The sequence below is a fragment of the Melopsittacus undulatus genome, chromosome 6, assembly GCF_012275295.1.
Source record: "Melopsittacus undulatus isolate bMelUnd1 chromosome 6, bMelUnd1.mat.Z, whole genome shotgun sequence".
In the NCBI taxonomy this organism is placed as follows: Eukaryota; Metazoa; Chordata; class Aves; order Psittaciformes; family Psittaculidae; genus Melopsittacus; species Melopsittacus undulatus.
Window position 1 is genome coordinate 2,438,857 of NC_047532.1, and position 18,199 is coordinate 2,457,055.

Genomic DNA, 18,199 nt, shown 5'->3' on the forward strand with positions numbered 1-18,199 from the left:
CAACCTGGCCTTGAGCACTGCCAGGGATGGGGCAGCCACAGCTTCTCTGGGCACCCTGTGCCAGCACCTCAGCACCCTCACAGGGAACAGCTTCTGCCTCAGAGCTCAGCTCAGTCTCCCCTCTCTTGGGCAGGTTCAAGCCATTCCCCTTGTCCCGTGTCTCCATCCCTTGTTCCAAGCCCCTCTCCAGGTTTCCTGCAGCCCCTTTAGGTACTGGAGCTGCTCTTGATACACGGGTAACCAATGTACAGGGGGGTAATACAGAGAAGTTGTACAAGGGAGTTAAAGGAATTCCTTTGCTTAAACAAAAGTATTGTCTGTCCTAAGTACCTGCCATTGCCACCTTGCCAAGGCATTGATTACTGCTGGAGGGGGAGAAACAGATGCAGTTCTACTGACAAAAGCAGATGATTGGTCCTGCTGATAAGCCTGGGGGAGGCAGACTGGGTGACCAAGCCATAAGACCATGACAAAAGCACAGGTGTTTGGTCCTACTGAGAAGTGGGGGAGAAGCAGACTGGGCACCGACCAGACCCTAAGGCCATGTCTGAAGGTTAAAAGGTGTAAAGTTTAAGAAGAGGAAGACTCATTTACTTCATCTTGAAGACCTCTACCTACAAGAGGAAGACTCATTTACTTCATCCTGAGACCCCTGCCCATGACCAGAAGGGGCACTGCGCAGGTGCAAAGGACCTTCTGTCTCACTATAATACGAAGCGGGGATAGATACTAAATATGTATAGGCGAATTGAGCAACCTCATGTCTATGTATACCTTAAGAGAATAAATGTAAAGGGAGAACAACCCTGAGGGGTGCATGGTTTGCAGGAGCTATCCCCATGCACCTCAGTGCTGAATAAGAGCATACCTACTTTACACCTTTAACTAGTTGTGGAGTCTATCCGCGTATCACTCTCAGGTCTCCCCTTCAGGAGCCTTCTCTTGTCCAGGCTGCCCCAGCCCAGCTCTCTCAGCCTGGCTCCAGAGCAGAGCTGCTCCAGCCCTCGCAGCAGCTCCATGGCCTCCTGTGCACTCACTCCAACAGCTCCAGGTCCCTCTTGTGCTGCTGCCCCAGAGCTGGAGCAGAGCTGCAGGGGGGTCTCCCTTGGTGCCTCTCCTGGCTCAAGGTGTGCAGCTGCAGCCTCAGCCCCTCAGCTGCTTATTTAGTATAATCATATATAATTACAGAATAATATAATTATTATGTTAACCATATAAAATTAATTCTATTAAAATGTATATATTGTTATATAATAATATACTAATTAACAGAATAATTATTATACGACAGGTCATATATGTATTTGTTTCTATACATGCACAAACATACATGAAATCTTCATGTGTATAGCACAAAGATAACATTGTATTGGCCTTACCTATAAGTTATTTATAGGCCTTTCCTAGAATTCCTTTATACTTCTGTTTAAACATTCTGTTCTGTTTTTAAGATGATCCCCTCTCAGGTTACGGTGTTAAGTTTCATTTCAAATATAAAGAAATACAATATTAATACACTGTCAGACTTTTTAAAGTGATGAAACATTTTAAACTTGACAAGCAATAACATCAAATTCTGATTCACGGAGGAAAGCCTTGATAACTTGTCACATCCAATTTTTCTCTTGCTACTCTTTCTTTCCTGCCAGTAGGAAACCAGTGGAATTACCTTTCAAAGGAAGCAGAATGCTATTGCATGAAGCTGATTAAATGAACTATAAACCCCACACAATATTTCTGCATGGTTGGTTTCCCTTCACTGGAAGGGTGTCTTGATGGAGTGTGTCCTACCCACAGCTGAGGGCTGCTCTGGGACATGGAAATCTCAGCTCTTCCCTTTGAGGCTGGACAGATAGAACTGGACTAAGTTGCAGAATTTTAATACATTGGGAAAAGAGAGATTTAACCTGAAAAAAGAAGATAGTGATTTAACATCCACTGCAGTTGCTAGAAGAATTTTCACATGCTTGAAGTTAGTGCAAATGGTCACAGAAACAAGATCAGAGACCTCAATCTTCTTCAGAGAGCTGAGGATGACCTATATGAAACCTTTGGTGCAAACATTTGTTATCAGACTGTATTTTTACCATATTTATAGATGAGTTGAGAAATTCTGCAATTTATTGCCCATATTTCAGTACACTGAAGTAAAACTTACCCACTAAGTGTGCAGCATTTCTGCGTTTCTCTTCAGGTCACGTAGAAACAAAGACCAAACAAGGGTTGTGTTCACTGTTGAATTGCTGGAGCTGTCATCTCAGAAGCTCGTGACAGTCGCTTTCATAATTGGTAATTCCTCCAGCAAGTTGAATTGGTTTCTTGAGTCACCTTGCTGAGTCACTCTGATATCTCCAGATGCAGGTTTTTCCTTATTGCTGTATCTCGCAGACAGGAGCTGTTAACAGAAGTGCTGCGATGTTATAATTATTAGGAGATTGAGAGTCTGAACCAGTAATTCTGAAAGAACTAAGGAGGACTCTCATTTACTGCATTGCACATTAACAACAGCGTGACTTTATGCCCAGACCCCTTCTGAGAACCGACCCCCCCAAACCCTATCTCTCCAAACAAGAAAGAACAAAATGTCAGCAGTATTCATCATATCTAATAAAGCATTCAAAACCCAGAAAAGAGTGGAAAAAGAAGGTCTTCTGCCTTTGAATTTGCTGCAAGATAGAATGTAATTATAGGAACAGAACTTCAAAGATAAAGTCCACAGGCATATCGTTAGCTGAAGGGCTTTCTTCACCCTTCACATCACTGTCAGACAATGTATTTCTGATTGCCTCCAACTTTTTATTAAATAACTATTTTGAACAGGATGAGGTAAAATGAATCATAGAATCATAAAATCATAGAATGTTTTGGGTTGGAAAGTCCCTTAAGACCATCTAATTCCAATCCCCTGCCATGGGCAGGATGCCTCACACTAGATCATATCACCCAAAGCTCTGTTGAGTCAATTGAACTAACCATAAGCTAAACCTCCATGACTGTCTCTGTTCCAGAAGAACACTGGGGCAGTTAATAATCCTCTTGGATCCATCCCCAGAAGAACAGCTGCCAACACTACAGTTCAACTATCATCTCATCTGGCAGCATCAAAGGGAAAAAAATCAGCTCTCTGTCAATTGAAAATGATACAGTCTTGACATCTCCCATTAGAGAAGTGTCATAAACTTAATTTCTGATAACACTTGACATACCCAAAAGGGACAGCTACTCAACCTAAAAGCTGAAGGCACTGCTACTCATATGGACACCTTCTGCTCAGTACAGACCCTCACATTCTTGTGGTCAGACTATGCTTGCTGCAGGGTAACTGTAACGATGGTTCCCAGAGTTAAATGCACCATGTTTTAGAGGGGTATAGTTTGCAGATAGGCTTAGGCCAAGATATATTTCTCTTCAAGACCTATTCTTCTGTAGAGGTTTCGGTTCTTCTGTTTTAGGTTTCATTCATCATTTCATTTAGGTGAAATAAGCCATCAGACTAGGGCTTTTTTTCCTTGAACAACTCATTCTAGCTCACATAACCAGATTAATCCTGCTAAAACCTGAAAAACATCCTTGCTGATTTATTGACTGATCCACTTTGAGTGCCATTAGACTTTAGAATAGGGAAGAAACTGCATTTCTTGAATTGAATGTATAAAACTCTTTCTAATGTACAAATAGTCCTTGTTAATGCAAAGTCATCTGTTTGTTACACAAATTGATACTAAGATTCTGATTTTTCTTCCAAACTGAGTAGAGTCTTTTAATGTCTTAGGGCTGGTAATTGGAAGCTGTTAGAAGCAGTTGAAATTGGTCAGTGCTAAGAAGATTGATCTTTGCTATGTTCATCAGAGGAGGCTTTATTCAGATACCAGAATGCTCTGTAAATATGCTGATGTATTACTTCATAGCTAGCTAGGCTTTCAGACTTGAAATCACATTTTTTCTTCATGAGAATGAATATATCTATCAGTTCCTAAACAGGGGCATCTGTATTCTTAATAATAGGGTGTCAGAAAAGGTGTTAGTGTGGGAAGTTTAATCCTGCTTTATGGTAATTCAAGTTTGCATTTATTTATTAGGATCAATCTGTGCCTTTTAAATTCTTGATGTCGTGAATAGGATTTCATAGATATGCCTGTGTTATGTAGCTGTGGCTTTTTATGGGAAGACAGCAGGAATAAATCATTTTGTTACTTGTGAAAACTCCATATAAAAGCAGTTATAAATGAGAACCTTTCCTACCTGGTGCTTGGGCCAGAACACCAGGCTTGAGACTGAGTCAGAGAGTCCAGAGGACTTCCCTGAGTTATCTTCTTCATGAGGATGGCAACATAAAAGCAGTGGCCCCATGGACGGGGCAAGGGCTCAGCAGAGCTGGGAAGGGAGCTCGCTTCTTGCATTTTTAATGTGTTCTGCTGAAGCATCTCAGGCAAAACCTTGCCAATAAAGTGATAAATAAACCTGATCTGGCAGCTTCCTCATTTATCCCCACTGTGTGAAATTCCTGTATGAACAGTCTCATACATATAAGGGAATAATGTAGAACTTGTAGTAAATTAACTATAGGAAGTGTGGCAGAAGGCACGTTTGAGCAAACCTAGTAACAGTAATTATTCTATCTTGTGTCTCAGGAGTCTGAATTCATAAGGATAAAGATTGCTGAGCCCTGACTGTAAAAGCTTTGACATACCTGTGGGTGATGAGTAGTGTCACCACTCTGCTTTTAACAGGAGAGCTCTATGGGAAGGACCTTTTCAGAAGTGGGAAAAGATGGAGCTACAGTATGTGATTGTCTGGATCTGATCCAGGTTGATGGATAATTCTCAGTATTACTAGTTCCCAGAAGCAACTATTACTGCCTCTAGTTTTAAAACCAAATCTGTGGAGAGACGTAGCAGAGATTTAACAGATTTAATAGAGAGCTAAGTGTGATCAGACTGCTCCTGCATGAACAGTCCAAAGGAAACCAGCCTCCTAGAAGCTTGTGCAATAATCCTAGTGATTAATACTTAGTTAAATGAATAAGGATTTCCAGCATCAGAAACAGACTCTAGATCATTGAATATCCACATTTCTTTTCCTATAATATTACTGGAACTCTTTAACTGGGACATGATTTGGAGGTGGCAGCAACATTAGATAAGAACTATTAGAGTGACTATCTACTCTGGGAAAAAATTATTCACTTCAGTGATGTCAAAGAGAAGTAAAACTGACCTACTTATCCACAACAACGGTGGAGAGGAAAGCAGCAAACACTGCTCAGAAATAGGAGCATAGAATGTTTTACCTCAATCAAACCTGGAAAAGCACAAATTAGATTCACGCTGCTGACACAGGAGGGAGCCAGCTGGGCTGCAGCCTCCTCACTGGACTCAAGCCAACAGAACCAAATTCCAACGTATAGAATCATAGAATAGTTAGGGTTGGAAAGGACCTTAAGATCATCCAGTTCCAACCCCCCTGCCATGGGCAGGGACACCTCACACTAAACCATATCACCCAAGGCTTCATCCAACCTGGCCATGAACACTGCCAGGGGTGGAGCATTCACAACCTCCCTGGGCAACCCATTCCAGTACCTCACCACCCTAACAGTAAAGAATTTCTTCTTTATATCCAATCTAAACCTCTGCTGTTTAAGTTTCAATCCCTCTTCCTTCTCCGCTGCTGAAAAAACACTTTCTGGTGATGGACTCCTTTCCATCTTTCCCATTTTCTTGAGAACATGACCCTCCTGCACAGCTGAGCAGTTACAATCCAATGCACAGTGACTGCTTTCCTTCATTTTCTCTTACATTACTCACAGCAGCAGAGATAACATGGGCACCGTTTCATGTCCTTTGTCTAATGTCTTGCCTGGGCATTGGAAGGTAAAGCAGAGGCAGGAGGGAGAGGACTAAGTATGCTGCCAGGAAGTCATTCTGTTCTCTGTCTTCATTGCTGGCTGCTCCTGGTGAAGAGTCAAAGGAAGTATAGAAAGACATAATCAAGCTATGAAATCCTCACAGAGAAACATGTTGGTAGCATGACATTACCAATAGAGAAGAGGTTCTTTAAGAGCTGGAGGTGACTTCAAGGGAAATTTAACCTCTCAAGTTCAGAGGGCTGGTCAGTTGAACAGTCTGACAAATAAGCTTAACCAGCTAAACTATGGAAACGTGCAAATTATTGCTTTTGGGTATTAAAATAGTAAATGTTCCTTTTTACTGACACTATTAAATATTTATTTTTTTTTTAAGAAACAACATTTAAATGGCTGGAAGATTGTAAATGAAATATGGCCAATGAAGCTCAATCATTGCCATGGCAACACTGGGGTTGCGGTTGTGTCATGAGGAAAATAGATATTATTGCTTTGCAGTTGCATGGTTGGCTGAATATCTGTAGGCATTACGTGAAGTGCTAGAATGTCTGTTCGTTCAACAGGAGATGGATTTCACCCCAAGCATCACCTTGTTCAAGTACGGTTATGCTGGAGCACAGCATGTAACTGAATGCTTTAGGTGGTCTTCACTGTTTCATCCACCTCTTTTCTTTTATCCTATCTGCAGACAGAAGGTGCAGATTATTCTCTACAAAGTCCTGTCGCTTTTAAGAAGATTAAACAGATAAAGAGAAGATTTTAAGGATTATGGACCTGTTTATTATCAAATCCTATCAGTATTGCAGTGATCAAGAGACAAGCATCCCTACTAGGGAAATGCAGTTTATTGGGGTTTTTTCTCTGGCAAACATCACTGAATCTTCATAACTAAAAGAGAAACGTAACACAGAGAAATTTGGAATCAGCACTGTATCAAGTGTAATTCAGCAACCTAAGTTAAATATTTTGTCTGCTGTGGGTGCTGATGTAGAGACATGCCAAGAAAAGATTGAAATTAAACTTATGTATTTTATATATATGTAATTGTTTCATTTAGCATACTGAAAGTACAATAAAATATATAAACTGTATATTCTCTGCATGCTTTCATTTGAAATTTATTATTTTATGTGAAGGGAATAAATATTGCAGTGCAAATTATACTGACCAGAACCTCTTGAAATGCTGATCCCCTGACTCAGGGGAACCTGCAGGTACACAGCCCAGTGCTATTGCTAGGAGCATGGGGATAACCCCAACCTCTGTTCTACCTGGGCACTGCTGCATGAAGTTGCCCAGGGGAGAGGCAGAGTTTGAACCATTTTGATCCAATGCTTCAAAGGTCCAAGTGCAGGGATTGGTGTGAGTTCTTGCCAGCAGCTGCTGTTGCTTCTCTGCTCCTTCTTGGCTCACATGGAGGGATCCCCATCCAGGTTCAGTCTGCTCAGATGGATACATCCAAAATGGGACAACTTTTGTTTCTCCCTGCAGTGCTATCACTCACAGGCGATGCCACTGCAGTTGGAGTGGTTGGACAAAAGCTAGAGCTGAGAATTTGCTTCTGAATTTTGTAACCATTTCAGGTTTTAATTATTTTGCTTTGGTTTTAATTAATTGGAGATTGAAGTAAAAACCCAGTCCTTAGAAGACATTTAAAACCTTTTTGTTGTAGGATAGCAGTGTGGTGCTGCTTTTCCAGATTAAAAGGTTGGAAGGGGACTGGAAGAAGCAACTGTGTCTTAAATGCCCCATCTTCCTTGAAAGACTCCTTTACTTGAATGCAAACTCCTTTACTTGGTTTATCACTTTGGTTCAGTTTATTCCCTTGGCACAGGCAGCTTGCACTGCAGGCTGCTGCAAGAGGACGTGCAGCTTCTCTTCCATCCTTTTTCCCTCAGCAGCATCCCTGATGCCAGGAGTACCAACTATGGCTGGACCCTGGAACCACAGCATGTGAGGGCAAATCTCTGCCTGCTTCTGACTGCAAAGCTGTTGTCCTGTCACAGACATAGAAGGAAAATGCCCCTCCATCCCCCCAGCCCAGTGTAAATGCCTTGTATATAACATAGCAAAACAAAATATCTGGTCTCTGCAGCAGTGTTGCCTTCAGGCTTTTCCAGTTTGGCTGTTTCAGTAACTCCTCAGTTGGCCAGAAGCTGTATTTTGGAGGCAGGATGAGACACTACTTACAGTAACTCAATGTGAAGACCCTCTAGCCTGTCTCATCTAGGGAAAAGGAAGAGTGATAATTTTGACATTTGAGTCACTGTTATTTGGCATCTGAATGACCTCCTGTTGGAAATTAATATAGCTGCTGACTAATCTCTGAACTATCAGTGCAGACTTTCTGCCTCTGTGAAATGAGGAGTTTTCTGTATCTGTGCTTTTGAAAGATGAAGATGCAATTGTTGGCTTTTCTCAGCCAGTAAAGTTGTTACCACATTGGTTTACCTTACTTGTGCCCTCAGCAAGTTTGTCGATGACACCAAGCTGTGTGGTTCAGTTGATACGCTGGAGGGAAGAAATGCCATCCAGAGGGACCTTGACACACTTGTGAGGTGGGCTGATGCCAACATCATGAAGTTTAACCATGACAAGTGCAAGGTCCTACACCTGGGTCAGAGCAATCCCAGGCACAGCTACAGGTTGGGCAGAGAAGAGATTCAGAGCAGCCCAAGGAGAAGGACTTGGGGGTGTTGGTCAATGAGAAAATGAACATGAGGCGGCTTCAGTGTGCGCTTACAGCCCAGAAAGCAACTGTATCCTGGGCTGCATCAAGAGGAGCGTGACCAGCAGGTCAAAGAAGGTGATCCTGCCCCTCTGCTCTGCTCTTGTGAGACCTCACCTGGAGCATTGTGTGCAGTTCTGGTGCTCTCAACATAAAAAGGACATGGAACTGTTGGAACAAGTCCAGAGGAGGCCATGAGGATGATCAGGGACTGGAGCACCTCCTGTATGAAGACAGGCTGAGAAAGTTGGGGCTGTTCAGCCTGGAGAAGAGAAGGCTGAGTGGAGACCTCATAGCAGCCTTCCAGTATCTGAAGGGGGCTACAGGGATGCTGGGGAGGGACTGTTCATTAGGGACTGTAGTGACAGGACAAGGGGTAATGGGTTGAAACTTAAACAGCAGAGGTTTAGATTGGATATAAGGAAGAAATTCTTTACTGTTAGGGTGGTGAGGCACTGGAATGGGTTGCCCAGGGAGGTAGTGAGTGCTCCATCCCTGGCAGTGTTCAAGGCCATGTTGGATGAAGCCTTGGGTGCCATCGTTTAGTGTGAGGTGTCCCTGCCCATGGCAGGGGGGTTGGACCTAGATGATCTTACTTAAGGTCCTTCCCAACACTAACTATTCTGATTCTATCTTAAGGTCCCTTCCAACCCTAACTATTCTGATTCTACAACCCATGATTTTCTAGTACTGTCTGCTTCTCCTTAGGCTGAAATCCCTCTGCACAGCCACTATTTCCAAATGCTTTCCTTCTGCTTTTTGCATTTCAATTTTTGATATGTTCATTTTAGAGCCTCAGCCATTTTGTACTCCAAGTCACGAACTCTCAATTCACAAACATCTTCCAAAAGATGCAATTTAAAGTCTACCTTCTGCCTCTTCACTTCACCTTCCCTCCCACACAATCTCCATCTTATCTTTGATACAGCAACCATTTATTTTTCCTTACATTTTATTGACTTGTGATTTGTGTGTCACTCCGTCCACAGCACTTTGGAGAAATAAAACTGACAAACAAGAAGATGAATTAGAAAAGAAGTGAACTGAAAATATGGAAAAAAATATTCAGAATTATTAACTAAGAGTGCTGAAAAACTACAGTAGAATTCAGTTTCCTGACTCAGTTGGAGGTACATGGATTTGCCATTTTAATGTATGCACTTAAAGGTGGTGACAGCTTTTAGGATAGGGGTGAGGCAATGAGGTTTAAAGCACTCATTACATAAACAATGTTTTCCTTCTCTGGCCATAGTGTTTCAGCTCAGTCTCTCTGCTGTTCTTACTCTTCCTTGTGTCCCTTTTCTCTTTTTTCCCTTTCCTATGTGCTTTAATGTGCAGGTGTAGACCAATATAGTACCTGTCACACATTGGTTACTTATAATGAGCTCATCGGTGCAGTGTGTTACAAGTAGAATTTGTTTGATGCCTTTCAGCTCAGCCCACAGAAAAAGGTGCTATTCTTCATGTTGTGTAAGAGGAAACAAAGGTACATCTTATTTTCTTGATACCTGAGGTCCCATACTGCATAAACCTCTCAAACGTTGGCTCTTGCTTCAAAATGCCTCATTTTTATAACGCATTCAGAACCAAATACAACTTTACCACTAGGTGCAAAGTAGATAAACATGTCTTGCTTTTACTTCTCCTGATGATCAAATACTGGAATTTCGACATAGCAATAATTCTGCTCTGCTCAGTGAAATTCTCACTGTAGTAATGGTTGTAAGGCTGAACCAAATGAGCTCACGTGCATTGGTTTGTGAACTCTAATGCCAGGAGTGCATTGTAGTGAGGATCAATTTTAATCACAATAATTGATCTGTATCCTTAGTCATTCCTAATGTCAGTCACACATGATGTGCAAAGAAGGTAAATGTTAAAAAGACAGTGAGGGGATATATAATGGCACAAGCAAATCATCTATGATACAAACACCACTGAGAACTGTAGAAGCAATGCTGTGAAGAGCACTGTTGCAATTAAAATGCAGTTTTCTTAGCAAATGTCAAGTAAAAGCCATACAAGGATTTGACTCATGTATTTAAAGTCTACATATAGCAGGAAGAAATTAAAGCGATAAAGACATGACAGAACATGGGATGTTGGCTACCTGATGCGTTTATACATCTCTGAAGCAAAAGCAATTGGCTACAGGAAGCTCACTGGCGTTAGCCATTGGGGTGATCCTCCATCCTTCCTGATAGAGGAACACTGGCACAGGAACTTGCACACATTGCCCACTCTCTACTTTGCTCTTCTACGTGCAGCAAGATCCATTAGAGCAGATGGACTCTGAAACAGTGAGAATTGCTGATGGCCCAAAACACTGGTGACACACGAGATTTCCTTTGCTGTCACACTAATAGAACAAATCAACGTATCCAGTTTGCATAAGCTTTTGATCTCTGCTTTCATCAGCCTTTCTGTTTTCAGCTCCCTGATAGAAGAAAATAGCTATGTGTAAAAATGAAGCATGATTCTGTGATACTGTGATCCGTCTTCTTGGTATGCTTTGACAATGTTGACTGGTGTTAATATTAGTGGTTCCTTCCATTATCAAATACTGAGTAGTTTCAAACAATGCTGGAGATTTCTAACCATAAACTCATCAGAAATCCCAAGCCTGCTTTTTGCAGATTTATGATAAATGTAGCACTATTTAGTGGGACTGTTTTTTAAGCAACTTTTATGTTTGCTTCCTCTACAGCTGAAAACCAATACATGGTGGCAATAAAAAAGCAAATGTATTTTTATATATAAAGTTATGTGCCAGATGGTGTTTACTACTAGTTTTTGAAGAACAGTTTTTAAAACCTTGATTTCAAGTGGTTCCTAACCAGTACTCCAAGGGCTTCAGCCTTCTATGAAGCATTTTCCGATGGTCATCTGGTTTCTAACTGGAAGGTGGTACTACAAGGTAACAAATGAGTTCAGTAGATGATTGTATTCTCTCCTCTGGGGAACAGCACAGAGATGTTACACAGCTGTGGCTGGAGAGAAAGATACAAGAACAGGATTTAGCAAGGTAGGTGCCTCCAGTGCAAGCTCTCAACAAGCCAGTGCAAGAAGAAAATATCACCATTTCTCAATGGCCTAAGGATTATGTGGTTGTATTGCAATTGTGCCTCTTGAACTTTGTGAGGTTGTTTGGACTCTCCAAGCTACTAAAACTGCTATTAAAAAGTCAAGCAGGTATTTCATACCATGTAGCCCACATCATCTGCCGTCATCTCCTTTGATGAAAGTAATTTTCTTCCAAAGGAGCTTGTTTTTTTGCAAGAGTTTCTGAAAACATGGGGGTGAAAGCAATAAAGAGTAAATGAACAAATACGCCCCTCACCAGAACACAGTATATTGCTCAGGAACTGCTCGGGGCACATGGTGATACTGCAATTCTGACCGATCAGTGATGATTCACACAACATCCACTTAACAAAACAGCATAGGTCAACCTGGCTTGTGCCAGCACCTCCTAAAATTCCTCACAGATGGCATGATGGTTTTGTGGTTATGATCAGCGTTTTCCATTAGAAATAAACATTATGGCTTAACAGTCAGTTAATCCTCTTTTTACTGATCCCAGATTTCTGCTGTAGCCTCTTTGTAGGATCTTTCTGTTTATTAAAAGAAGCTGCAGATTTCTGTTGTGTGCCAACAGCCATCAGTGGGGATCGATGAATCTTCATGGATAAATCAAATGAGAACATCCTGAACCAACTTACCAGCTCCCCATAAAGCAATTACAGTGTGATCAGTCTAAGAAACCATACAGGAATTCTTGCAATGAAAGGCTAGAGCATGTGGACTTTTTTTCTTCTCTCAAGCTCTTTGATGGTTGAATTCTTTCTTACTGGGTGAAGCAATAAACCTATTTCACAGTTCTGTCAGCTTCACTGCAACAGGTTGCAGTCTGTAAGGAAAGAGCTGTGAAAGTGGCTGGCAGATATAACACATCTCTCCTTTCTGCACAGTGCGATATATTCATTTCAGATGTGGAGGCCGTGGTGAGCAGGACACCCTGCTTAGACCTGTCATGGTTTGGGAAAGAGCAGAGAGGGAAAGTGAAGAAAAAGGGATACCCTGATTGGTGCTGGAGCTGCCCTGTACTGCAGCTCAGAGTGGTCCACTGAGCTAGAGACAACCCCAGCTATTCCCCACTGCTTTGGGGTGTGAGTTAATGTTTGCAGCCCTTTTAGCCTAGTGCCAAGTTTCTATGATCCAAACTGTCAAAGAGATAACTCCCCAAGGCGTTATGTAGGGGCTGGCCCCAGTGCAAGAGATCTGAGTTCCCTGGTCCTCTCATGTGCAAGGAGGAGATAAATGTGAGCCTCAGAAAAAGGCTTGTTGTATCTCTGCAAGGAGGGAGGAGACCCTTTCCTTCATTTCATTATCATCTGTGGCAGAGAAAAGCCAATGGGAAGCAAGAGGACTAGAAAAGTCTCACCTTCTCCTCTTCCAGCTTCCCCAGCAGAGCAGTAGGGCACAGCAGATATGATCCTTACTGCTCCATACAGTATGTTTTAGATCTCAGCAGAAGCTACCAAACTTCCCCCCAGTTTAGGACTGATCTGGCATTTTCATTGTCCCACAACGAGTCTCGCCACAGCTGGCACAGCTGTGATTGGCACTGCAGCTCTGATGCCGAGGGGAGATGGCAGTTTGTAAGTGTAGATGCTGTGGCAGGGTACCTCTAGGAAGCCTGTGTGACTGCTCTCTTGCTCCACGGATTAAGGGAGTTTTGCTACCAGGCCTGCTTGTGTTTTACTGAGTATTTAAGATGTTTTCTTGATGATGATCAAACCAAATCTTTGCTCTCTGTACAGTGTTTGTCAGGATGGTATATTCTCTACAGGAATTGCTTTTGCTCATATTTGCCATTCTTTTTGATTGCTACAATACTGCACAACATAGTAAACAATAAAATGAAGCTCCAATATAACTCTTTCCATACAAAGCCCATGAAAGGATCCTTTATAGCACATGAATATTACTAAAGAGCTCTGCTAAGCCATTTCCCTGTTAAAAATACCATGAAATCAAATCTAAGCTTTTTCCACTTTGTAAATGTGGAAAGTACTAACGCTGCTCCTGTCTACCCCGGGTGACTCATGCGCTGCTGGCGTCATGCTCCGAAGCGGCAGCTCAGCCCTGCAGTCAGTGCGTGCAGCCCAGCTGCATACCTGTCACCTCCCATTGACCATTGCTGGCTCCATCATAGCACGGACTCTTGTTGTAAGTGCCACTGTCACACATAGCCTCTGCTCTGGGGCTGGGACATGGGCTAGACCCTGGCCTCTGCCCTGCTCCCATGCTACCTGTGTGAAGAGCTGGGTAGGACTGGCTTTATGTTTTTTCCCCTTTCCTCACAAAGCAGCAGTTAGGACTGCATTACTCAGAGAGGAAGAGATCTTGCTCCAAGTCATTTTCTAAATCAGCAAACCCTTCCTTACTATTCACTCCCTCTAATTTAATTCTATGCCTTACTAAGCTGTCTGCCTGCTTTTACTGCAGCCTCTTTGCACAGGTACTCTTTAGGACCGTGTGCTGTTCTCCTCCTCTGTCCTTCTCAAGAAATACAAGGTTTAAGAGGCTGCTTGACTCCAGAGTCATGAGCCCAGAGGTCCTGTGAAGTCACCATCAGTGCTTCAGAATGGTCCTTGAGGCACTTCTGTGGGACTTTTAATCTTGCTTCTAATCTTTGTGTCAAAGACTGACAAAGGCTGAGACAGTATGACATCCCACGATGCCCAAGGATCTGTTTTTCGCAGGAGAAATCTCACAGTGGATAATGTGAATTTACAGCCAGTTAATGCTGTTACAACATCACCAGTTAATGCTGTTACAACAGCACCAACAAGTTCAAGGAATCTACAGCAAGATGTGCAGCCAGGGTTGACCACATCTGGGGATGTTTCCTGCTTTCAGCTGGTAGCTGAAGGGAATGGTTCAGGTTGCAGAAGGGTCCCCGGCACAGAAGCAGCCTGTGTGGAGGGACGTAGTGCTGTTGTGCTTTGTGCAGTTGTCTCAAAGTCTCCAGGATGGCTGGAAAAGCCCTACACCATCACCACCAGGGTCAGATGGTGCCCAGCACCTCAGTTTTACCACTTAGTTTGAGTACCGATGCAGGAAGATGTTTCAATAGCTTCTCTGATCATCTACAGTATTTAGGCAGGATTTCATTCTCATCCCTCAGGTACTTCAGAATGTCCTACACACACAATCAAATCATTTGAGCTTTACTAGGAGAGGAGATTGGATTAGTGGCTGAACAAGCCAGATCAGGTTATACGATTCTTGTGCAGTTTTATTTTCTTCCTGCTGCCACAGGGATACATATAAATTATCGTATCTATAAAACCACCAGCATTTGCCAAATGGGGAGATCTTGTTGCAATGGCCACACATTTCTTAAGTGTAAACATTTTAATTTGGGATCTGATAAGGAAATCGGAGGTGAAAGGCACACACAGAGCTTGTCTTTTCTTCCGACAGGACAGTCAAGAAATAGCATTTTTCTGAGCTCCCCAGCTGCCTGTCAATGACCAATTACTGCTTGATTCCATTTAGCCCAGCTTCAACTGGTCTGAATATATGCTATTTACAAGTACCCTGAGATCAGCTCAAGTTGCTCCAGACTTCAGTGTGCTGACGCTGGAGGAGATAACCAGAAGTAATTTGCTGATTCACCATAACCATTTTCATAAAATATGAGTCAGGATTTTTTTCTTTCATGTAATGATGAAATTAGGTTAGGATGCTTCACTGAGCACTTAGCCCTACTATGTGTGTTGTCAGTAGCATCTACTGTTCCTACGCTGTATTTTTGGATGTATAACCAGGTTTTTGAGGACACCTCTTGTCCTGTTTCCTTTGGCTTCTCAGTAAACTGACATTCACCACTCCATGTCTTGAATTAGAAGCCTCTTCTCCACTCCATTATGTATAGTCATGATATCAAGTGGATTTTCTGCAACCTCTCACCTACTGGACTATTAAATAGCCATTTAAATCCCATGCTTATGTGAGCTTATCCAAAACTGGAGCAAAGTTTGCTGAATGTCCAAGGATCCACTTCAAATTGCAGAGGAGGGAGATGCCTCTTTCCTCAGATTCCTTATTCATCTTGGAGCATGATCTTTATCACATCCCTTTCACATGGGACCTTGCATGTGCATTACATCTCTGTCAGTGTATCAGCAAACCTTCTTCTCCTTATGATTCTGATGGTGCCTTTCTAGTTTCCTACAGTTAAAAGAAGCTATTCGAAATTGAAGTAGTTATGGTTGAAAATGAGATCAGCATTTAAATAGATTTCCTGAGGAAATGTTTTAATGGTTACTTTTATAGCTTATTTTGTGCTTTTTAACTTTTTCCTCTCTGGCCAAAGGTCAAGAAATTATTGCATACAGACCAGAGCTTGGGCATCAGTACAGGAAAAAAGCTAATTCTGACTAATCTCTTGTGTTTGATTGTTTTAATTTATTTTCATTCTGAGCACCAATGGCAGAAGGTGAATTACATTCTGTCTTCAGAGAGACCTTTTTGGGTGAATGAAAATGTTCTACACTTCTAGGTTCAGGCAATACATAAACTTCACGTTAAAAAATAAAACTCCATGAAGCTCAGCAGGAGCTATAAAAGCTCTGACCTCAGTGGACTTCTCTCCTTCCACTTCCTCTAAGAGACATTTGCATATCAAGTTGTTCTCAGTACTTTTACTCAGATCTGATTTTCCCACTATGCCTACTACATTGTAAAAACAGGCAGAGACACAATAAGTTCCTTCTGAAACCTGGCTGAGCTCTCAGTCCAAAGTGCCTGGTGATGAGAAGAGCTTACCATGCCCTGACAGTCAGGTGTGTGATCTGCTGGGTTCACCCTGGCAGGCTGGAAAGGAGTATTTCTTATAGCTGTATTTCTCCTTTTGTGTGTGTGTGTAAAGTGTGTAAAAGTGAACACCCAGTTAACCTGGAAAGTGCACTTCCCCCCCTTCATGTTGTTTCAGAAGCATGCATTTAAAATCAAGGCCATGAGGATTTTTTGTTTCCTCAGATGTTTTCCTTTGAGACAGTGTATGCATCATTTGTGACATGAAATTCTAGAGTTTTGGAAGGAAAATGTAATCCTGCGATGGAAATTTCCAACAGTAAAGATTATTTTCTTCCACCTGGCTGAACTGCAGAGCAGAGAGCCAAATGTGCAGGATATCTCAGATCTAAATACACGTGAGAATTGAGAAAGTGTAGATCAGGATCTGACCTTTACAGTTTCCAGCCTGGTAATCTTCAACATTTTGCAGCTTTCTTTATTGCTATCATTGTCAGAACTTGTTCTGCACATCCAAATCCCTGTGAAACTTTATATAATCTGAAAGTACGGCTGGACCCCATCATCACAGGTGAAGATTTAGGTGCTGTTATTCTAGCAAAATATGACCTTGCATTTGGTTATCCACCACGTGCTCTGGCCATTGAGCTTTGCATTCATAAAACCCAATAAAGGGCACAGTTCCAAGCTTCTGTGAGAAATTGGCTGTGTGTCTAAAATTTTATTCAGCAAGAAATCAGTGCTGTGCGTCACTGGTCAAAAGATGACTAAGCTGTGGTTGTAAGTGATATAAATGATAAAGATTTACAGCTAGATTATCCTACTTTTGACTCCTATTGAGTATTACCTTACTTCTTAACCTGTGAATCAGAGATAAGTGAATCTTTAAAGTAGGTGTTTGCCCAAAAGCTTTGCTGATGAGAAATGTATTTATGTATATGTTAAATGCTTTCTTGAATTAGGGCCAAAGTAGGAGGAGGGAGCAAGAATCCAGGCTTTAGAGAGTGTTTCTTGTACATCACATCAGAAGAGGAGACACGATCTCCAGGGTTACCTTTAAAATCTTCATTTCCAAAACAAACACACTGCTGTGGGTGAAATCCCAGCTTTACTGAACTGAGTAGCAAGAGCCCAGCAAGCTCAGTGGCCCCAGGATGGCCCCAGGATACAGACATCCTTCTCCTTCATTCAGGCTCCTGCCACTTTTTGACTTATTGAAGAACAGATTGCTGCCAGCCCTGTGACCGTGTCCCTGGCCTTCCTGCCTGTGGTCATTCACAGCAGCCTGGTGACATCATGATGGCACAGATTTACATCTGCCTCCTCAAAAATACGCAGAGAGGTAAAGGCACAATTCCAAGAAAATCCAGCTCTCCCTGCCTGACATTAAATTAGGTTTATCAGTCATCAAACATAAGCTTTTCTCTGTACATGAAACACTGTTCCCTTACCCAGTTGTGTCATGGTGTTGGTAATAAAAAGAAGATAGAGATGTAGCTTTTGCAATCACTGTTTTGAAAGTGCAGTCGAGCCATTAACTAATTCATTTGCCCAGTTAATCACTCAATAGCTACATACAATGGTTGGGCAGAGCTGTGGGATTCATTGTGGCACAGGCCAAGCGTGCACACTCCCATGCTGTCCAGCATGCTGCTTGTTCGGGGTGCTGTCCTGGAACCAGACAGCTGGAAAATACACTTACTGTAGCTGAGATGGGTTCTGTTGGGAGTTTGTGAGGGTTTGCAAGGTACAGAAGTTTCATCACTCTTTTTCTTCTG